The following is a 25,691-nucleotide window of genomic DNA, read 5'->3' as shown; positions in this document are numbered from 1 at the left end:
AAGTTATTCTTTATAAAAAGCTCTGCATGGTCCAAAACCTAAGATTTAACCATCAAATATCAAATTTTTTGAATAATATACGAGGTATGTCAAAAAGTTTGAATTTCACTCAAGAGTAAAGTAGCTTTATTTTTCACAATATTGAAAATTGCTATAATGAAAAGTTGTTTGGAATTAAAAACTGTATTTTAGTATGCAATTACATCCTTCTAATTAAAAATTTTTTTTTTGAAAAATTATGGATAACTAACATTATTTTCGGTTATTTTAATTCAGATAACTCTCTTATTATTAATTTTACGAAAAAAAGTGATTCTTAATAAAAAATTTTGCATGGTCTAAAATCTAAAATACAACCATCTTTTGTCAAATTTTATCAATTTTATACGAGGTATGTCAAAAAATATGAATTTCGCTCAAGAGTAAAATACGTTTATTTTTCACAATATCGAAAATTGTTATTATGAAAAGTTATTTAGAATTAAAAACTATGTTTTAGTATGTAATTACATCCTTCTAATTAAAATATTCTGAACTATAAAGGTACAGTGGAACCCCGATAAGTCGGCCTCCGATAACCCGGAAGTCCGGCTAACCCGGACCGATTTTCATCAGACAAAACAAAAAATTTTTTTCAGTTTGACTGTTTTTTACCAAGGAATGAACAATACTGCATACAACTGTACGTAATTTAGATGTACTGTGCATATATATTTCATGTTTTTGCAATTTTAATGAAGTTTATCTGTAAGTATACCGTATTTTATTAATTTTTACCATATTCTCCGGCTATCCCGGATTTTCGATAACCCGGATCGGCCGTGGTCCCGATTAATTCGACTTATCGAGGTTCCACTGTACTTTAATTTTGATCTAAATTTATATTTTTTGACATACCTCGTATAAAATTGATAAAATTTCATATAAGATGGTTGTATTTTAAGTTTTAGACCATCCAGAGCTTTTTATGAAGAATCACTTTTTTTTGTAAAATTAGTAATAAAAGAGTTATCAGAATTGAAATAACTGAAAAAATAATTATAGTTATCCATAATTTCTCAAAAAAAATTTTTTTTTTTCAATTAGAAGGATGTAATTGCATATTAGAATATAGTTTTTAATTCCAAACAACTTTTCATAATAGCAATTTCCAATATTACGAAAAATAAAGCTACTTTACCCTTGAGTGAAATTCAAACTTTTTGACATACCTCGTATAATATTCAAAAAATTTGATATTTGATGGTTAAATCTTAGATTTTGGAGCATGCAGAGCTTTTTATAAAGAATAACTTTTTTTCGTAAAATTAATAATAAAAAAGTTTTCCATATGGATACAACTTACAGGGACATACTGTATATATATATATATATATATAAAAACCTATACAGAAGTAAAAACTTCAAATTGTATTTTGGTATAAAATAGTTTATTTAAAACTTCTAAAAGTCATCCACATGGATTGCAAAACGTTTTCGTTCTGAACAGAACATCTTCAGTGCATTCCGCAAAGTAGTTGTAACTAGCACACCAATGAAGGTGGTAACTTCAAAATATATGGCTTACATTATACCTTATGATAAAATATTATGACTACAAGTCGATGTTACTAGATTAGTCTGAGTTGGTCTGTGTTAATTCAAATGGCAAGTACCTAGTTTTTTCGAGCAGGGAAGCATGTTGCTCTTTAGGCACATACATATTTTAATCTAGTAACATCGACTTGTAGTCATAATATTTTATCATAAGGTATAATGTAAGCCATATATTTTGAAGTTACCACCTTCATTGGTGTGCTAGTTACAACTACTTTGCGGAATGCACTGAAGATGTTCTGTTCAGAACGAAAACGTTTTGCAATCCATGTGGATGACTTTTAGAAGTTTTAAATAAACTATTTTATACCAAAATACAATTTGAAGTTTTTACTTCTGTATAGGTTTTTAAACTATGGTATACAGCCAACTATTGGGATTTTTCCATTGATTTTATATATATATAAATTAAGGATCACTCGCAGAGTGGTGGGTTTTTTCGGTCAATAGGTGGAGAAATAAGACAAAGAAGGTGGCTACTTCATCTATTTATTCGAAGACGTTTCGCTCTCTAATCAAAGAGCATCATCGGTACATCTAAAAAGAATAATATGAAAAACCAAACATCCAAAGAGAAGTTAATACAACAGTGTTACCTCAAAAAGACATGTAGCAGTCAAAGGTATAAAATTGTAAAAAAAGCTTGAAACAATGAACCATTGAATCGTTAGGTTGTAGAAACAATCAATAACAAGTACAGTTTACAGTTTAACAAAGACTTTGAACAGCAAAAGCAGCATGTGGTTATCACACATGTGATTAAAAAAATATGTAAAAAACTTGTATTCGCCGACAAACTAAGTAAGATCACAAGATCAACCTTCCAACAAAAGCATATTAATTTAGTTTGATTTTGACTTTAGGTAACATTATTAAAATGATTATAAAAGTTAATAGTAGCAAAATTTATAAAAAAGGTATTAAAAGTTACCACAAAAGCTTCTACACTATTCAAATCCACTCGGCAAAATGGGCATTTCTAAAGACAACGAACCATACCGTAAAAGACAGTGACCTTGAAGTCAAAACTGACACAACAAGGCGAAATACCAACCGCTAATGCATTTGAGCGGTAAATTTGAAGATGTAATATAATATGGTAAGAAAAACTTGTTGTTTGTACGAAACATTATAAAGAAAGCAACAAATGGTTAGTAAACACCATTTAACTTTCAAGGAATGGTTCGAAGAAAAAACAAACTAGTGAGGACGATCTTTCCATATCACCAGACAAGTGACTTGGTTTTAGCTGGTTATCCAGCCAAAAACAAGTATAAATTTAATTTAACTTCCACAGTCCAAGGTTCATAATATTATAGAACTGACTAAGTAATGAGAATTAATGAATCCAATTAATTTAAAATTTCATTAAACTATTTTATCAAAAACTTATTTCCAGCAATAAATCTTTAGTTAATAATAGTTATGGTTAAAGTAAAAAATTTTAAATTGAATTTATTTAAAAGTGAAAATGTATACAGAAACACACCATAGGAGACAATATTACAGTAGACTGACAATGACTAATTCTGCAATATTAATGCATGATAAATTTGGCTCAGGTTACTAATGTCCATTCTTTTATTCAGAGCATTGGGGTGCTTCAGTATCGAACACATTTCCAAGAATTGCCTTTTCACGAGATTACGTTCGTTGCCAAGAATCCTAACTTCATTGAAGTCTACCTTGTGTAACACTGTTGTATTAACTTCTCTTTGGATGTTTGGTTTTCATATTATTCTTTTTAGATGAACCGATGATGCTCTTTGATTAGAGAGCGAAACGTCTTCGAATAAATAGATGAAGTAGCCACCTTCTTTGTCTTATTTCTCCACCTATTGACCGAAAAACCCACCACTCTTCGAGTGATCCTTAATTTATATTGGATTAACGGTCGTACTCCTTTATATATATATATATATATATATATATATATATATATATATATATATATATATATATATATATATATATATATATATATATATATATATATATATATATATAGGAGAGAAGAGTGTTTAACAGAATCAAGTTGAAAACGAGTGATGGTGGTTGCCTGATATGATAGGTTGAAATTACTGAAAGAATATTAGTTATTTAATGATAATTACCTGAAAGATGTCAGAAAATTTAAAATTATGATTTAAAAGAATCCAGTCAAAGAGGAAATAACCTGAATGATAATATCAGAAATGTAAAGTGAATTATGTGTCAAACAATTTTAATTTTGAAACGGAATAGATAAAGTTAATGAGTTATAACATAAGAGGCAACCATAGGAATTAGTTAGCGTGTGAGTGTACATTGGAATATTCCGTTCCAATAAATTTATCTTTACACGATCTAGAGAATTTATCCATTGAGACTGATATAGCAATCCAAAATATATCATTATCTCTTTCCCAAAGAAAGTCAACTAGAAATTCCTGTTACCGTTATATTAGTAGATTCAAAAATAAGATTTCTACACCTTCCAATTCTTCAGCAACTCTTAACTCTTCCTTTCCTTACAATATTTCTTTCAAACAAGCACAATCTCATATAAAGACTCTTAAATCAATTAAACTCAAAATCACTAGTCACAATTTATCCTTTCTAAGGCTGATAAAGATAATTGTTTAGTCATTCTAGACCGTGATTCATACAACAATAAAGTTTCATCTTTTTTAGATGACAATAACTTCACTCTTATACCATCTGATCCTTCTAAAACATTCATAACCAAACTAAAAGATAATATAAAAAAACATTCAGATTTCCTATCTAATCATGATGCTCCTTACAACAAACTCCCTGGTAACCCTCTTATTCCAAGCCTATACGGTTTGCCTAAGATACATAAAGTTGGAATTCCCATTCGTCCCGTTGTCAGTTTTATCAATACTCCAGTGTCTATTTTATCTAAATTCATACTTACTACCTTAAAAAACTTAATCAATTTCACTCTCTAATTTACTGTATTAAATTCATGTCAATTATTTGATAAACTTCTACTCATTAATCTAAATCCTGACATTACTATGCTTTCTTTTCACGTTAGCAACTTATTCACTTCAGTGCCCTAAATTGAAACTCTGGTAAAAAGTCTGGAATTAAGTCTGGTAAAAACACTCTTAGTCAACAAGTCTATTCAGCCCAACGTCTTTTCTCCGATATTAGATATCCTTGAATTATGTATATCTCAAGATTTCTTCCAATTTAACAACAAATTTTACAAACAACCCGATAGCCTAGCTCTGGGTAGTTGCTTGTCCCCGTTCCTAGCTGATGTCTTTATGGATCATTTAGAGTCCAATTACATTATGAAAAATCCAGAAATTTTACACTGGTTCCGTTATGTAGATGACTGTTTACTTTTCATTTCTGCTGATCAGAACTCAGCTCAGCAATTACTTCTTAAAATTAATCAAATTCACCCCAACGTCAAATTCACCATGGAACTAGAATCATATCAGGCCATCAATTTTCTTGATTTAGCTATCACCAGACTTAATGACCGATTCAACTTTGGTATCTTTCGTAAACCAACCCGAACTGACCATGTCATTCATTTCTCTTCCAATCACCCTCTATCACACAAATTAGCCGCTTTTAGAAGTTTCATACATAGACTATATTCCATACCTATGTCAAATGACTCTTTCAATACAGAACTTAACATCATAAAACAAATAGACAAACTCATCCTTAAACGAGAATCTAGATTGCTACACAAGTCTGCTTATCATCAGGCCTCTTCTTCTTCTTCAATTTATAGGTCACTACCATTTCACAACCCCACCTTATCCGAAAAGATTAAACGCATTATATCCAACTCTTCTGATAACATACATATTTCTTTCAAAGTCAGTAATACTTTTTATCACTTTTTAACTAATACTAAAGATACAGTACACTATATGAATTGTAGTGGAGTTTACAGGTTGACTTGTTCTGATTGTGATGCTTCACCCCTATATGGGTCTAGGACGTTTCATCGCCGGCCGATTCATCGCCGGCCGATTCATCGCCGGCCGATTTATCGCCAGTCAGTTAATCGCTATGTGATATATTTCCGAATTTTCGACAGTTACATTTATTATTTATTTTTAGTATTAATTGGGAATTCTAGGAAATGCGAGATATGACCACTCACGTTGCCGTACTTAATCTTTTAATAGACTTTTAAACTTTTATAATATAAAATATATTATAATGATTATTTCATTCATAGGAGATTCTGACCAATAGAAAGCTACAGACATGCAAATTAAGGTGATAATTTTTGATAATCTCCCGTCGTTAAGCATATTACGTCAGATGCCCTTCGTTGCTACGAAAAAATACATTCAGTGACATTAATGACAAATGTTTTAAAAATTATAAAAGTGATGACTTTCAACCGTCAAATACATATTTATAACAACTGTGTGTTTAATTTCACTAATTGGTACTTACATATATAAATTACAATAAAATTTTGTGTATGTGTGTGTGTGTGTGTGTGTGTGTGAAAAAATGGCTTGGATGCGGGTCCGTTAGCCACAGATTTTTATTTTATTTTTACCTCAATTTATTAGTTTTGTTATATTCCCACCTATCTGACTCAAATGACTATATTTGTTTCTTTCAAGTAGTTTATGAGTAATTTAAATATTTCCATTTTATGACAACTTAGTAGATATTCTATACTAATTGGAAAATGAACTTGTGTTTGTCGTAAATTGTAATACAATTGATTTATATATCTCTCGTTAATAAAATTTTGGTTTAATAAAATTAATAAAATTTTGGTTTTGAACAGTTTTATTCATGAAATAATCGCAACAAATTGCACTCGAACTCTAAAATTAATATAGAATTTTTGCCCTCGTGACACTTTGACATAATTTCACTCGCCTTCGGCTCGTGAAATTAAAAAAAGTGACAACTGCCAAAGTGACACTCGGGAAAAATTCAATAATTTTAGAGCTCTTGTGCAATTACTGCTGATAATCTTTTAAATTTCACGGTCAACATTTAAAACCAAGAGAAACTGTTTCTTAAATTCGATAAGAACCCAAAATTTCTGTACCAAAATTTAGATGAAGTAGAACAGTAAATATAATAATATTTTTTATCTTTTTAATTGTCATAAGTTTTGAACTGAATTGAACGTCGTGTCGTGTCATCTCCCATAATACAAAATCAACTGACTAACTGGCGATTAAACGAACGGCGATGAAACGGACGTCGATGAAATGGACTGGCGATGAACCGGCGGCATCGAAACGGCGGCGATGAACTGGCGGCGATGAAACCTCCAATTCCGTCCTATATAGGTAGGACTTATAGATCACTTTCAACCAGATCTGCCGAACATTCAAAAAAATAACACATCAGCTTTCTCCCATCACCTTAAAGTTAACAAAAATCATCTTAACTTCCCTGATGGTGTCAAATTAATTCACAACATTCAGGATAGGAACTCTTTACGGTTGGATTTGTACGAGGACCTGGAAATTTCTAGAGACATGAGGACTAGCCCCAGTTGCGTTAACCACCAAACTACTTTAAATCGACCTTTTACTCCTATCCACCGACAATTATTCCCTTAACAATATTTTGATTTATTTTATAATTCTCCATTCTTTTCTTTTTTTTTCTTTCAATCCTTTTCTTTACTTTGTTTTCCTCTTTCCATTCACCCCACTTACATTTAACACTTATTATTTCCTTACTAATCACCCATTAACTCATATTCCAATATGCCCTTGGTTTCTTTTCTTTCTCTTTCCCCTTTTTAACTATCCCACCCTTAACACAGTTTACCTCATTTCTTTTCCAATCTTCCTTCACACATTTTCCCAAACACAAAGTTAGATTACCATCCATAACAAAGTTTACCTTCTTTCACTTCCAATCCTCTCTCATAAATTTTCCCAACCCACATAGTTACAATGCCATACCTCGTGTCTCTGATTTTTTCGGGTCCCCATTCATTTCTTAATCTTGTTGTTCTTCTTCTATTTTTTCAACACTATTCATTAATTTCCCTCGACAATATATCAACCTGTTTATTCCATTACCAACTATAAAATTTCAAATTTTCAGTTAACCCATTCAATGAATTAGTTCATCAAGATTTTTGCTTCATATTGACAATAACCCCAACTTTCAACCTGTATTATATAACTATCATTTTAATGTACACTCACACGCTAACTAATTCCTACGGTTGCCTCTTATGTTATAACTCATTAAGTTCATCTATTCCGTTTCAAAATTACAATTGTTTGACACATAATTCACTTTACATTTCTGATATTATCATTCAGGTTATTTACTCTTTGACTCGATTCTTTTAAATCATAATTTTAAATTTTCTGATAACATCTTTGAGGTCATTAGCATTAAATTACTAATATTCTTTCAGTAATTTTAATTAAAATTATAATTTCAACCTATCATATCAGGCAACCACCATCACTCGTTTTCAACTTGATTCTGTTAAACACTCTTCTCTCCTATATATAAAAAAAACTTCACAATAATATACATTACTTTCACATCAAATTGTTAGTTCTAGATTTCTGCTAGATTTCAAATTGTTAGTTCACTAATTCAGACAATAAAGTTAATTAAAACATTTTTAATTTGTTAATAACCATTACAACCACAATAATAGGCAACCAACATTACTCTTGTTATTTTTACAACATTAATATACATTTTATCTTGGTACCTGTATAAGTTGTGCACATAGAATTAATTTTCTTTTATTTCAAACTAAATCCAATTTTCATCTTCTTTCTCAAAATTGTCACCAATGACGTCATTGACTTCTACTATGACTAGTATTTTTATCAACCTAACACAACAGTTCTTTCTGAAACAGAGAGTAGAGAGTTGCCTTTTAGACTTTTACAATAAAATATAATTTATTACATATAATTTAAATTTCACTTTTATACAGTTACTAATATATAATCCAAATTTTAAACAACCCTAATAATTTGAAATTCATAACCAAAAATTGACTGCCTGTCTTGTCATGTCACTTCGGTCTGATAATTAGATTGTCATCTCCTTCACTTTTGTTGGTCTGTGTCCATTGAATTGGCAAGAACCACAAGTTCTTATCGAGCAGGGAACCATGTTGCCCTTTGAGCACTCCTAACACATTTAATCTTTTAACATCGACTTGGAGTCGCTATAAATATCATACAATGATTATGTAAACCATAATTCTCGATGTATCCAATTTCAAAAAGTTGCTAGTTTCATGTACTAAGCAGAACGTAAGTATTACCACATTTTTCTTTAATTAGTCGCAATTTTAACCTTTTGCATCCATTCTAACGTGGAAATACTTCGTTCTAGGCACTGAGGATGATCTGATTCAGATTGAAATCGTTTTGCAAATCCTTTTGGATGACTTTTAATGTTTTTTAATAAAACTTTTTTATACCATTATACAAACGAAGTTTTTACTTCTGTATGATTTTTTAAGTTTTATTATGTCTGGATTGGCTTTTTCATATCGCAAATACTTGATTTCAGGCCATCTGACTATGTTACCATTCTCATTTTTCAGACGATTTTTAATTGTGCGTTTTGAGACATCTTTAAGATCCCAGATATCAGAGAAATGAAGCTGTTTGACATGGTGGGGATTGTCGGAGCTTTGTTTCTGTTTAATCTGGCCCTTTTTTATTATGTTACAAGTGTCTGAAAACAATGAAAGATCTGTAATATTCTTTGGAAGTCCATTAATGCACTGCATTAAAGCTGTATCAATTTTATTGCTGCCTCTTCTACCATTCACCTCAGACCACAGCATACAATATGCTTCATTTGGTAACCGTGACTCATAAACAGTGAAATTATAAAGGCAGAGTTTACGACATTAATATAACAGAAATTCTTCACCAGACGGTATTTGAAGAACACTCTGGAAGTCAAGCGTTGCAGACATAAAGGAAGGGTCATTTTCAGATTGGATCTTATCTTCTTCTTTAGCAATTGTGGCCTGCCTTTTTCTTTCTAAGTGGGCATTGTATTTTTGTTCTAATTCAGGTGTTAGAGAATCTATTCGTTTTGCGTCCCTAAATTTACTACAGGGGGTACCTTAATCCTTTTTCGACACGAAAAATGAAAAATTGTAACATTCGCAAAAAAATTTTCTATACGTACTTTGAATGAGTCATAGGAATTCGATTATTCTCGTTACAGTGGACAGTATACAAGGAAAACATTTTTCTATTCATCTAAGTAACGTCTGTGAGTATTTTTCCTACAATAATAAGACTCTATTGTTGGAAACATCTCGATGTGTTATTTCACAAAAGCCATATCTTCTGGTTTAATTTTATTACGAGGAGATATTTTACCTCCTCTATCTTCTGCAGTAAAAACACCATCGTTAGAATCTTCAAAGTCTTTATTAATCGGACCGTTACTAATATTAAGAGTTTTTTGAAAGAAATTCAGACTCAATATTCATTGCTTATAAGAAAGTATGCTCTGCTGCACTTTCTATCTATTTTTATTGTTTGAAACATTTGCCAAAGGTCTTGCCGGTTCTTTTGTTTGAACCATTTTTAAAATGAAATCTTTCTGCCTTTCCATTTCCGAAAAATTTTGACTACATTTAAATTTACAAGATCGACAGTTTACTGGTTGTGGTACCTTTATACCCTTTACATTTCATTGTTTTATAGGGCAAACAGTTAAACTTATTATTCTTCTCAATATTTTTTGACCATTTAGAGGGATCAGCTTTTCTACATCGAGAAACAAATTTCTTTAGAGGTGTATTCTCATCATTATTCCCAACAGAATTATATATTTTTAACTATTAAACTTCAACAATAAGTTGTTATAACAATGTTAACAAGTAACGTCACCAAGGAATATTTTTTAGCAAAATAATATGTGTTCACTCACTAACTGCATATCAATAACTGAGAAATAGAAGAGTAAAATCAAACACAGCAGTGGTTTATTATTCTGAAAAAAGTTACCAAGTGCCATTAATGAGTTTTAACGCATATATCTACAATTTATTCGTATGTAAAATGTTACTTAGTCAGTTAGGTATTTTTGGCTGCGTAATATTTTCTGTATTAACGTCTAAGAAATGTCTGTGAGTATTTTTCCTATAATAATAAGACTCTATTGTAGGAAACATCTCGATGTGTTATTTCACAAAAGCCATATCTTCTGGTTTAATTTTATTACGAGGAGATATTTTACCTCCTCTATCTTCTGCAGTAAAAACACCATCGTTAGAATCTTCAAAGTCTTTATTAATCGGACCGTTACTAATATTAAGAGTTTTTGAAAGAAATTCAGACTCAATATTCATTGCTTATAAGAAAGTATGCTCTGCTGCACTTTCTATTTTTATTATTTGAAACATTTGCCAAAGGTCTTGCCGGTTCTTTTGTTTGAACCATTTTTAAAATGAAATTTTTCTGCCTTTCCATTTCCGAAAAATTTTGACTACATTTAAATTTACAAGATCGACAGTTTACTGGTTGTGGTACCTTTATACCCTTTACATTTCATTGTTTTATAGGGCAAACAGTTAAACTTATTATTCTTCTCAATATTTTTTGACCATTTAGAGGGATCAGCTTTTCTACATCGAGAAACAAATTTCTTTAGAGGTGTATTCTCATCATTATTCCCAACAGAATTATATATTTTTAACTATTAAACTTCAACAATAAGTTGTTATAACAATGTTAACAAGTAACGTCACCAAGGAATATTTTTTAGCAAAATAATATGTGTTCACTCACTAACTGCATATCAATAACTGAGAAATAGAAGAGTAAAATCAAACACAGCAGTGGTTTATTATGCAAAAACACCCCTGATTATGCAACGCGGTTAGAAACGGGACGTGTAAAATATTCGTATAATCATTTTAAAATGACTGAGTTGGTTACAAAAAATTTTGCTTATGGACGATAAACGTTATCCCAAACTTTGTTACAATCAACAACTACGATTAGTAGGTTTAGCAGATGAAGCATATAATTGAGCAGCACAGGTTAAAGGTATGTTTGATTTCATTGATTGTACAGATATATGGATTAATCTCAGTCTTACTTCGCTTAATAAAAATTAAAAAATGTTACTGCTAATATTTTATAACAAATTGCGTGAAATGGACATAACTTTATTTCAGAGGTCTTCTTGTCTGTCTTTCTACCCTACATTTAAAGTATATAGAACCCCAAACCCTTACCTATTAGTTAAACTGCCAATACAGGTCACGCGGACTATAACCCAACTGAGACTGTGTAATAAATTTCGAATTTCATTCACCTATAAGGGATGTTACTATTCTATCGATCCAGATAATATTTGCACTGCCTGTAACACAAGACAACTCGAAACTATTGATCACCTTCTATTTAACTGTCCTATCTATAGCACTATGAAACCAGTAGTTATTTGTTTTCAAAGCATGGATTCACTATTAAATGCTCTTGATAATCTCACTCCCAACAACCCTAAAATCATTGCGGGGTACATATGGAACATTTTAAAACTCAGAGCGTTTATCTTGAATGAATAATTTTTCTCATATAAATTCCATTGTGCAATTCTATATTTACCGTTTATTTATAAGTATATATGTTTACATTTTTTTTTGTTTGTAATTTTTGTATCACTATTATTCGTCTCTTTGTAATGTCATTTTGTCATGTGTGTATTACTTATTTATTACCTATTTATTTTGTCATATTATCTCTGCATGTCACTATACGTATTTGTTCAAAATTTTTTATTATAGTATTGTCGAACAAACCCCTTGCTATGGACTTATTGTATTCCAAGAAGCAATAAATAATAAACAGATTTAGCCATACGGCTCACACTCCCTCTAAGGGGAAAACTGACATATCCCAGATACCTACGGTATCAAAAGGATTGAGCTCTGGTGGGACTCTTTCCGTGTTATCGAGCCCTAGGTGACTTGGTATGCAGGTGTATCTCCCAAAAATTTTCGTACACATTTGGCCGTTGCGAGTAGTACTGCTTTCTGCATGGTCTTATAAAGATGTTCATTAAGCCCCAGCTTTTTTATGCTTTCGAGGGGGGTCTTCGGAATGACTCCAGTAGTAGACATAATAATCGGTATCGTTTGGGTACTTTGCATTCTCCATTGTCTCCGTATTTGAATTTCCAAATCTCTGTACTTGGCAATCTTTTCAGTAAATTTAGTACGTAGATTATTGTTGTTAGGAATGGCCACATCAATGAGGGTTGTTTGTCTCGTTAATTTATTGACTAATACGAGATCTGGTCTATTATGCGCCACTGTTTGGTATGTCAGCACAGTGCGGTCCCAGTATAGCTTGTAGTTGCCATCCTCAAGCATACTCTCAGGGACGTATTGATAATATGGGAGATGGTCGGTTTGGAGAAGTCCCAGCTTGATAGCTATCCCCTGATGAAGGATTTTTCCCACTGCGTCATGCCGTTCCTTGTACTCAGTTGCAGCAAATGCCTGGCAGCCCCCTGTAAGATGTTGGATGGTTTCTTGGGATTGGCATCCATATCGGCATCTGTCGTTTTGAACATGAGGGTCTTTGATGATATATTTCAGGTAATTTCTGGTTGGTATATCCTGATCCTGAATGGCCAGTAATGAACCCTCCGTTTCAGGGACATTTTTCCTGATGTCAACCAGTAGTTAGACGCTATATTGTCGACATAATCTTGGCTGACCTCATTTGGATGTCGCCCGTGCAGAGGTTTACCCATCCAGGCGCGCACTTTTTCGTCCTTAGTAAGGTGGTTTATGCGCAGTTCTGCTTCCCTCAGTTTTATCAGTGATGTGTCATCTACTGCGCAGATAGCGCGATGTAGAGTAGATGTTTCAGCCTACATCTGAAAATAAGATCTTAAATTAGCAATTTGTTTGTCTAATTGCTCACCTATACCCATAAGTCCTCTTCCTCCTAAATTCCGTGGTAATGTCGTTCTTTCTACTGCACTTTTTGGATGGTGTTTTTGTGCCTTTGTGAGGTGCGTTCTTACTTTTCGCTGAAGATTTTCTATGTCCGTTTTTGTCCACTTAACAATGCCAAATGAATAGCTAAGCGCGGAACATGCGTAGGTGTTTAGTGCCTTAAACAAATTTCTACTATTAAGGTGTGAGCGAAGCAGCTGTTTTACCCTTCGTATAAACTCAGTAGTTATCTCTGTTTTCATTTGTTTATGGTCAATTTTCCGCGCTTGCTTTACTCCAAGATATTTATACATATCGTTTTCACCCATGGCCACGATGTTCTGGCCATTTTGCATATCGAATCCTCCGGGCTGTACTTTTCCTCTGACTATATTAGAATACGGCACTTGTCTAGTCCGAAGTGCATGCTAATATCATTAGAAAAAGTTTCTACAGTTTTTAGCATCTCATCGAGTTGGTTTCGAGTGGAAGCCATTAATTTCAAATCATCCATATACAATAAATGATTAAGCTTCGCCACCACATTGTTGTTATTTTTGATGCTAAAACCTGCGTCTTTGGAGTTCAATAGCTGAGATAGTGGGTTCATTGCTAGACAGAACCACAGTGGACTCAACGAATCTCCTTGAAACAGGCCCCGGCTGATTGCGATATTTTCAGTTTCGATGTTATTTTCACCAGGTATTTGAAGGTGAATTCTAGTCTTCCACTCCGTCATTATATGCTCTAAAAAGGTCACTATATTATCATCGACTTTATATATTCTCAATATATCTATAAACCATTCATGCGGCACTGAATCAAAGGCCTTCTTGTAATCAATGAAGGCAGTAAAAATATTCCTCTTTTTGGAATATGCCTGGTTAGAAATGACTGAGTCGATGATGAGTTGTTCTTTGCAACCCATGGAACCCTTAGCGCATCCTTTCTGTTGAGGCTCTGTGATATTGTTCAGAGCACAGTGTTGGTAGATAAGCTGGGCTACACAGGATGTGACCAATTTATACAAAGTTGGAAGACAAGTAATTGGGCGGTATTTGGCTGGATCTTGGTTGTTATTTTGATCCTTCGAAATTAAATAAGTGGTTCCCTGAGTTAGGAATGATGGTATATCCTGCGGATTAGAAATAACATGATTAATTAGTGTTGATAAGCATTCATGAACACTCCAAAACTTCTTGAGCCAAAAGTTTTGAACTCCGTCTGGTCCAGGAGATTTCCAGTTATGAAGCTCTTTGATGGTATTTGAGATTTCTTCAGTAGTGAAAGGTTCGTAAAGGGTGGTAATGTAGTGTTGGCAGTTCTGTGACGTATCTTCTATCCATCCAGCATTGTTGTTAAGAGCAGCTGGCGTGGAAAGTTTATTTCCCCAAAACTCATGGATTTCTTCTTGGCTTGGGTAAGTCTTGTCGAAACGTTCTACAGTGGAATTGAGTTTTCGATAGAACGCCTTTTCATAACTTTCAAAAACAGCATTGTCGCTTTTGCGGTTGTTGCTAACTTTGTACCTCCTTATTCGTCCTGAATAAACGGAGATCTTTTGTTTTAATGTATCCAGACACTGATGGGCTGTGTTGTTTTCTGGATCATATCTTGAGTGTCGCGGTAGTCAGCATTATTTCTTCAGCTCTTCTGATGACTTTTCTACTTGTTACACCTCGTATGTATTCTGTGACTATACCAATATCCCTACGTAATTATTCGATCTTTCCGAGCAGTCTTTTTTCCCAGGGTGCAATTCTGTTACCAGTTCTTCCGTTATTAGTAACCCGTCGTGTTCTGATCTTAGCGCCCATTACATTAGCAATTGCTGTTGCTGCACAGTAGATTAGCATATGCAAATATTCCAACGTGTGAGCTTCTACGACATAGTTAGGTAGGACTTCAGTGTTCACAATTTGTAACAGCGCACCTAGTTTCTTACAAGAGTTTATTCGTGGTAGCGGTGGTCTGCTAAGTGGGTTTGTTCTATTAAACTCTTGTACGGCACGAGCCATTTCGTTTGCCAGACTATCGCGCAACTCGTTGTTTTCCTGCTGTTTATTATCCGGTTGAGTTTCTGGCATGGGAATCTCAGGAGTCTGCTCATCGAGGAGTTCATTAGGGACTTGATCTAAAACTTGTTCTTGGTTATTAATCTCCCGTTCGACTTCGCTTTTGATGGAATTGCGTCTAGTCTCTGGGATAAGGTTATTCGTTATGATTACCCGGTATTGATCTGATACTCTTTGCTCCGATACTTGAATATCTGGGTACGTCCTGCAAAATTCGGCATACAGCTGTTGTCGGTAGCCGATTGTTTCTTGACCGAGGTTTGTCACCTTGTAATAGAAGCGCAAAATGTTTTCATTAATGGACACAGTCCATTTCGTGCGCTGCCTCGGTCGTCCCGCTTGAGTGAGCGCCGGCTGATGATCCAGCGCAGCACCTTCGGCGGGTGGAGCTCTTGTTGTTGTTTGGCTCGCTTGTGGTTGTTGTTGTGGTTGGGCTGTAGCTGATTGTATGACAGGGGCCCGCCTCCTCAACACCCTGCCACCGACGTCCTGCATGCTGTCACGTCCAGCGCCGGCTCCAGACGTGCCCTGGCGATCCCCAGGCAGCGATCCTAAACATAAATTATTTATCTCCATTCTCATGGGTGTGCATTTTATACCTACTGCCAGGTGTCAGTTTTTGTTCCACGGCAAGTATCCCTGCTACTCTCTGGGTACTGGCTCTACGAATACCCAGAAAGCATCCCCCATTCACAGGGGGCCGCCCCTGATAGAAGAACTGACATAAAACTCCCACAGGAAAAAATTAATAATATTAAATAATTAATATTATTAAATAAATATTATTATTATTATCATTATTATTATTTTTATTATTATTGGGTCGTCATGATCAGATCACTTAACATATCGATTGCCACAATTTCCAATTTTCCATGGGATACAATATTTTTTGTGATGTTTTCATTCTTGAAGTTTCTACTTTTGTATCTTTGACACGTCTCACATGTTTACGTAACCTCTTTAGCAATGCGGTAGTCCTGTCGGCATATATAGTTTTCTCGAAAAACCAGCCAAACTTTACTGCTGCCGATATGTCCGTTGTCCTCATGTAATCTTTTTATGATTTTCTCGGCCAATGTTTGCGTCACCAAATAAAGTTCCTTCTCGTCTATTCTCTTGAAAAATAGGTCGTTTTCCCTCTCTGCTCTTCGTTTTTCTCTCTCGTCCAGTTCTTCTTGATTCATTCGTATTTCATTTAAAGAAAACACACCTTCTTCTTGGGTTAAAATGTTTAATCCCACGTGTAACGTGATTGCTTCTTTTTCCCGGTGTCTTCATCTCGTGTTAGAGCGGCGGCTATGATGTTATCTTTCCCCTTGATATATCGGAACTCAAAATCGTATTCCTGTAATAACAAGATGCCTCTGTGTATTCGGTTATTTACCAATCGGTTCTTCATGATGTGAACAAACGCTGCATGATCCGTCTCGATTGTGAATTTCGCCCCTAGCAGATAAAATCTTAATTTGTTCACACAGAATAGTACGCTGGCAAACTCTAGTTCTGTCACACTATATTTTCGCTCATGTGTTTTTGTCACCCGAGAGATAAAACATATTGGCACTTCTTGTTCGTCTTGTACTTGAGATAGTACTCATGCAAACTTTTGGATGGACGCATCTGTTCTAAGTATGAAAGGTAGATTATACATGGGATGATATATTTTTGTTCCTTTTGAAAATTCATCTTTGAGAATTTGAAAAGCCTTCTCCTGTTCCTCTTTCCAATTCCATTTTATCCCTTTCTTAATAATTTTATTAAAGGTATTTCCTTTTGATTTAAATCGGGAATTAATTTTTTTAAATAATTGATCGTACCGAGAAATCCCCTCAATGTTTTAAAATTTGTTGGTCTTGGGTATTCGTCAATGAGCTTGATTCTGTCTTCGGCTAAACTAACTCCTTTTGTGTCCAACTTAAAACCCAAATATATCTAAATATATATAAAGTTTTCCAAGTTTTTCACCTCAATTGAATGTTCGTACATTTTTGCTACTCTATTTTCTTCATTTATTAAATTTTCATAGTCTCTTAAAATCAACCGCATCTCTTTTTCCTTTCCTTCCCCGCAGATAATTTCTCTTTCTTTTTCCTTAATTTCTTTACACATGTTTATCGTATATTCTGTATTCTCGTTATCACATCCCTCTTCTTCAAATACCACTGTTTCAAATGTATTCTTTTCGTCTATTAATCTCGCTTCTTCTTTTTCGGAGCTCATCTCTTCTTTTGAGGAATCCCAGTTTTCATTTTCTTTTGTTAGTCCCATTTTCTCTTCTTCTGGGCTCATCTCTTCTTTTGAGGAATCCCAGGTTTCATTTTCTTTTATCTTCGTCTGCCGCCTTTTTTCTTTTTGCCTTGTCCTTGTTTCGTTGCCAAATTCATCTCCACTGTTTGTTCTTTATCTGATTCGTACATTTTCTGTTTCTCATGTTCCTTGTCGTTTTTCAAACTTTCCTGTTCTTCTTCATCTTCCTCCGTGATTTTCATCTTGTTATTTTTGAAATCAATTACTACATGTTTCTCTGTCAATTCGTCTACTCCGACGATCATGTCATGGGACATAAATTTGGCATTATTACACATTGTAGTGCATAAAATCTCTTGCCTAATCGTACCTTTATTCGTATGCCTTCATTTATTGTTGCCAATGTCCGTTTATTTGCGCCCACTAAGTTCACCCTAGGTATTTTGTAAATTAAATTTGTTAAATTGACTTCTTCTATTAATTTTCTCTTGACCAGTGTTATTTCCGAGCCAGTATCTATCATAATTTTAATTGGTTTCTCGTTGATAAAGCCATCCACAAATTTTAAATTTATTCCGTTTCTTTTTTCATTGTTTCCTGCCAGTTTGATAAATTCCTTCGGGTGACAAAAAATTCCTGTTTGGTTCTTTGTTTCTAGTGCGCCTTCGTGAAAAGACGCCGTTTGCTCCTCGTTGTTTGTATTTTCGTCGTAGTGTCTCTCTTCGTCATATTCTTCTGCCTGGGTATTATTTACCTCTCTTCTATTTTCTCTTGGTCTGTCGGATCTGTTTCGGTTTTCTCGATATCCCTGTTCATTTTGTCTACCATTATTTCTGTTTTCTTGATTTGTGCGTGTGGTGTTTCTATTCTGGTTATCTCCATTTCTAACCTCATTCCATTGCCTATTTCTTTGTTCATAATTTTCTCTTCCGTTGTCTCTATTTTCGTTTTCCCTCCTGGGATTAAATTCTCGTCTTGTGTAGTCCCTCCTATTATTTTGTCTTCTATCTCTGTAATCCTGTGTTTCTCGGGGCCTGTAATCTTCTTGCGATCTTCTTGATTTTCTCTCTCTTTGATGTGATTCTCTTATTTGTAGAAATTGGCACAAACTATCTATGTCTTTGTCATTTTGCAATGTGATATGGTCTTCTAACGTTTCTTCGAAATGTCTTGCAATCAGTTCGACTAATTGTTGTGACGAATAATTGTATTGTAAATGTTTTGCATTATTTTATATTTGTAATGCATATGTTTTTTCTGAGATACCCATCCGATCATTATATTTCTCATTTTGTAATTCTTTGTTGATTTCCATTTGTGGGACTTTTCCCCAGAAATAGTTTAGAAATTTTTGTTCAAACTGTTGCCAACTGTCAAATTCTTCCTCCTTACTGTCAAACCATAGACCTGCCTCATACTTAAGATGGTTCCCGATCATTTCTTTAGCTGTTTCAAAATTTCCAATGTGTTGTACTTTCTTTTTTAGGCTATTTATGAAAGGCACTGGGTGTAATCTTCTTACATCCCCGCCAAATCGTATTTTCACGTCATCTGTGCTATGTATAACCGTTTCCCTTCTTTCTCCGAAATTCTGTTGCGTCTTGTTTTCGGTGACTTGTTTTTCTATTTTTGTGATTCTTGTTTCCACTTCTTCTCTGTCTACTTGAATAGCATTTTCCAACTTATTTTCCAAATTTTCTAGTTCCTTTTTCTGGCAATTGTTTATCTCCTTCATTTTATTTTGAATTTTCATCTCCTGTTCTTTCATGTGATCTTTCATTCTCATTTCTTGTTCTTTCATGTGATCTTTAATTTTCAGTTCTTGCTGTTCAATGTCGTTCTTCATTGTTGTCAAACATCCTTTTATTTCCTTTTCATACTTTTCTATGCGTTCCTCTATTTTCTTATTGTTCTCTTCTATTGCTTGTTTTGTTTCCTCCTGATTTTCTCGCATTACTCGTTTTGTTTCTTCCTGATTTTCTTGCATTTTATCCATTTTCTTTGATGTTTCTTCCTGATTTTTATCCATTTTATGTGACTGGAGTTGTATCAGTTGTAATAATTTTTCTAAATCTGACAATTCCTTTTTTCCTGTTTCCATTATTGTTGTGTCTAAACTGTCTTCTTGATCTGAATGTTCTTCTTGTTCCAAATGTTCTTCTTGTTTTTTGTTTTCTTTGCTTTTGCTTCTGGTGATCGGCATGTAGTTAAAATTTATCCCCGCCTGATACGAAATTCGAAAATACCCTATCTGTTGCAGACACGAAAATTTTCTCTTACCCAATGTAATATGAATATTTCAAAAATTCATCAAATGCAAATATCAAATAAATAAAATCAATCATTAAAATTGTACCTAAAAGAAATTTATATGTCGTAATTCAAATGTATCAATTATGACCACTCAATATAGATTTTCAATCACCTGCTTTTCCTCTGTCTTCCCTTTCAAAGTTGCAACCAGAAATACTCTCTTAATGCACCATCAGTTGGGACGCCATTTGTTATGCTCTACCTTTTCTATTTATTTAGATTAATTAGCAAATTCTTAATTTGATTGATTATCCAATTATTTTATTTATTGCCTATGTAAAGACATAACTAAATTCCAATTACATTTTCCAATCAATTTTATTATCAGGGCTATTATCAGGGCTTTGTATTTAATACAATACCTGTTGTAATCTGTGGCTTCTAGTATTTCTAGTTGCTTACTTCTTCCAGGGTAGAAACAGGGAAATTGATAACACTCAAATTCATATAAATGTAATGTATTGTTTTTATCAAATACCGTGTACATATGATTCAAAAATATTAAAATTTAACTTTGTCGCAACGATCTCTAACTTAATAAATTAAAACTCTAATTTTGATATCTCCTTGTTTTGACAAATTATTTATTTAATTAATTTCTTATTTACTCATACTAAATTGAAGGAATTTTACTTTTCATCTTTTAAATTGATTTCTCAAATTTGAAATGACTAACTGCGTTACAAAAAAAATTGTTCAATAAACAAGTAAACAAATATGGTCTTGATATAAATAACTTTCCTCCATTCAGACAAATGATTTGACTAACCTTTTATTCTTCACTCCCTCGTAAAACAAAGGAATCTCCCTCGGACCGGGAAATTAGCTCTTCAACCGGTCGACGATTTGGTTTCAACTTGATTCTGCTCGCAAAGGCTGATAACACCAACTCTACACTGATTCTACACTTTTAAAAAACTCGGCTGCCTTCTCTCGATGTTCATTACACACTGACTGTCTTTTTCTCTCAAATACATACTCTCACATCCATTATCCCTTCTCCCGATATTTTTCGTCCACTAAACAACAACCTCTCTCAAACCATTTATTTCTTAAGAAACCCAATATTCTTCCACATAACTTTTTCCAATTTGTCAAATTTCAAGGAAAACCATAATTAGTAATTTTCTACTCTATACTTTTACAACTAAAATAATACAGTTTGTATACCACATTAAAATACCTTCCCGGAAGGATCTGAAAACGTTGTTGTCCCGTCAACGCTCTCTCCACTTTCTAATCACCGAAATGTTTTGTTAATGTCCCGACCATTTCGTCGAATAATTATCACTAATCGTTTTAATTTTTCCGAAACACTTGTTTACCAGTAAAATTAAATTCTAAACAAATTTGGCCATATACAGGGTGATGAAAAACTATCATTTCATGGTCGTTGATATAAATTTAATTTTTTTGAATTTCCTTAAAAAAACAATTCCACAACAATACACATCGACGTTCGTTTCAATTTATGTTTTGACTTAATTTGATTGAAAATCAATCGTAGCGCATGGGAAAAGTTATAGCGGACGGACTATATATTACTGAATAGTGAGCTGATAAAGATATAGTTGTTAGGTAACATATAACCAAAAGATTTTATTGACTTCAAAGGAATATTTTATAAAATATCGATTGTTTTTGTCATATGCTAATGTTAAAAAAACTCTAAAACTCTAAAAAACTCACGAACTCGCATGGCAGTCGTGATGTTTTATTTTTGTCATATCCCCTTAAATAATGTCAAATAATATCAAGATTTAAAAAATTACCCCAGGTGAGTAGGATGAATCCAGAATCTTACACTGATTTATCAATCTGTCCCACGAATTCGGATTCTGGGGGGACAAAACTTTGACTTAGAAAATACTGATAAATGTCGCAACGTACAATGCTCAAACGCTACTATCGGATGCCAAGATCACTGAAATGGAGATGAAGATGGAAAAGATCAGGTGGGACGTAATTGGGCTCTGCGAGGTAAGAAGACATGGCAAACACTTACAGACACTCAAATCTAGCCATATATTCTATCACGTTGTTGAAGAGAACAAATCAGTGGTGGGTGTAGGTTTCCTCATAAATAAACGGCTTTACAGTGGAATCTTTACAATACATGGTATATCCACTAGAGTTAGAGTAATAATATACACCATTCTAAAGCTAAACGACAGATACAACATCAAAAAAATACAGGCTTATGCACCAACCACAGACCACAGCGAAGAATAAATAGACATTTTCTATGACGAAGTAACGCAAGCCCTGAAAGAAAATCACACCCATTTTACAATCGTATGTGGTGATAGTGAATGCAAAAATTGGCATGAATTCCGATCCATCAGAATTTGTACATATAAACTTCGGCAGTGATGAAAAAAAAGAACGCGGACAAACTTTATCAAACTATGTATCTCCTTCATAACAAATTGTATCAAATGAATAGCTTCTTTTATGTACAAAAAACATCATAGAAGGTGAACATGGAGAAGCCTGGATGGGAAAACGCAAAATGAAATTTACTATATAATTATTACAGGCAAAAGATATATAGTTAAAGATTTCACTGTCCTAAACAGCTTCACAACAGGAAGTGATCACAGAATGGTTCGCCCTAGAATAGAAATTGACATCGATAAAGAGATAAATAAACTAATAAGAAAGAAAAAAAATAAAAGCATGATCACAACCAAAAAATGAAACAGAGTTTGCAGATCAAATAACTGTACATCTACAAAACAGACTCCCTGCAAATGATATAAATCAGCTAAATAAAATAATTACTAATACCATAGCAGAAGTTCAAAGAAAATGTTTTACAGGTAACAAGAAAGAGGAGAGAATCACTGCTAACACCAAACTTAAAATGAAAGAAAGAAGAGAAATGCTAAAAGATAAGAATATAAAACAACAAAGCTTAAATAAAATAAACAAAGAGGTCACTAAAGCAATTAGAAAGGACATAAGGGCGTATAAAAATAAGAAAATCTCGCAGACAATCCAGTATAACAAGAGCATGAAAATATTGAGAAGGAAATTGACAAAGAGCAGGAAAGAAATTATAAGACTCATGGGAAAAATGGCAAACTAACATTTAACAGAGACAAAATGCTAGAGATAATGGAAGACCTCTATAAAACATTATATACAAACAAACTTGACTTAAACCCGACAGAACAAAAAATTATGAATTAGGGTTTAGAGGATATTCCCGATATATGAACGGCTGAACGGCATGGTGACTTTAAGTTTGCTACAAAAACAGATTTAACAATTAATTCAGTTTACTCAGAATTCAAAGACAATATTTATGTCAAGTATAGTTAATAGTATACCATGCCTAAACCTAACAAACTTAATAATATAAACTTAACAATGGTCTTCCACAGGGTTCTGTCCTTGCCCCTTTTCTTTTTAGCCTCTATATTGCTGACATGCCTGAAACCGAATCTCGCAAGTTTGGATATGCTGACGACTGGACCCTTGCAACAAGCCACCAATCTTTAGAAACTACAGAAATCACTCTCACGAATGACTTATCCATCCTCAGCGAATACCTTAAGAAATGGAGACTACAGCCAAGTACTACAAAAACTGAAGTATCAGCTTATCATCTCAACAACAAGCTGGCAAACAGGGAATTGCGAGTGTATTTTAATAACAAGCTGTTAAAACACAATAAATACCCGAGATACCTTGGGGTTACTCTAGACAGAACACTCACATTCAGAGAACACCTGACGAAAACAGTGGCAAAATTGAAAACACGCAACAATATAATACAGAAACTCTGCGGCACTACATGGGGGTCCACAGCATCAACATTAAGATCCTTTGCTCTTGGCCTGATATATCCGGTGGCAGAATACTGTGCTCCAGTGTGGCTAGATAGCAGGCATACCCACCTGGTCGACACCCATCTAAACCGTGCTATGCGTATGATAACAGGCACAATTAAGCCCACCCCTACAATGTGGCTACCTACCCTTAGTAATATAGCACCACCCAACCTACGCCGCGAGCATGCATTGGTTAAAGAATATAACAAAATAATGGACAGTCGCCAGCTTCAAGTCCACAAAGACATCCCCGATATTCTTGGAAACCGTCTCCGATCCAGGGTACCCCCTCTACAATCTGCTCAAGCGCTGGAGAGAAGATTGGGAAAGTAGGACAGATCCGCATTACCATAGTTTACCGGACATCATAGGGAAACCTGGCGAATTTGAACGTCCCCGTAAGATTTGGGCAGCCCTTAATCGAATCGAACAAACTGTGGAAGATGCGCCGACTCCCTCTACAGATGGGGTAAACTCCCCTCGCCTTCTTGTGATAGCGGCGCTGCAAGACAGACGATCAGTCACATTGTTCAGGACTGCCCACGCAGAGCATACACAGGCGACCCTACAGACTTTGTAATGGTAACCGAAGGGTCAATCTAATATATAAAAAATTTGACATCTGTTTGTGATGCATTGTATAATGCATAAATCTAAATATATTCTGTGGTGTACTTAAGCCATACGCTAAATAAAACATAAAAAAGATACCCTGCACAATTTGCAATCTGCAGTATATTGGCAACTCTTCGAAACGGTTGAGGGACCGTATTACATCTCACAAGAGTGATTCCAGGTCATATCCAGACAGATGTAGTCTATCCATGCATGTCCAAGAAAACAATCAAATAAAGAACTATACTGAAGCTAAGGTTCTAGCAGTGGCTTTTATTTCTGGGGCTGATTTATGTATAAGCAAAAAATCGGACATCAGCCACTTACGTGAGATTTACTCACACTTACTTCACTTAGATTAAGAATTCAATGCAAACAAACTACATCATAACACCATAGTTTCTGATGAATAAGAATAAACTAAAAGCATATAAGCTGTTGGTTTTTTTTTGTCTTTCTTTCCATCTTAGAAATCCAAATATGAAAATTATTCTTTTTCTAAAAATTAAGGTCAGGTTAGGGTAAATTATTAAATAAAACCACAAAACAAAATTTTATTATGTCATTGTCACCTTTCACTTGTTTCTACTATAGAACATAACATTTAGTACTACCGCCTATTCATTTTAATTTTAAGTTTTTTGTACAAAAAGTACTGGTTGTACCTACCCAATGTTTTGGTTTCTTAAAATTCAAAAGATTTTTATTACTTAATTTATTAAATGTGTATTGTTACATTTTGTCAATTTAAATGTTTTGTTTTTTTCTTTTGTTTTTTACAATATTTTTGACATGTTTGATGTTTCCCTTTTGGAAGATTTTTACAAAATTTTAACCATAGAGTCGCAATCTCAACTTAATAACTTCAATAACATTTTTAATTATTTCAAAATGCAACTCACTTTTAACACATTTGTAGCTATTACTGATCATGGTATAAAGGCAATACCGAAATATACCTGATATTGAAAAAGGGTACTCTTATGTTATTAAAAGAGACAAATTATTGGGTAGACAGCTCAATAACACAAGGTGTAGTCTTTTCTATAGAATATATCGGAAAGGTAA

Source organism: Diabrotica virgifera, chromosome 1 (assembly GCF_917563875.1).
Source record: "Diabrotica virgifera virgifera chromosome 1, PGI_DIABVI_V3a".
Lineage (NCBI taxonomy): Eukaryota > Metazoa > Arthropoda > Insecta > Coleoptera > Chrysomelidae > Diabrotica > Diabrotica virgifera.
Note: the sequence above shows the minus strand (reverse complement) of the source record.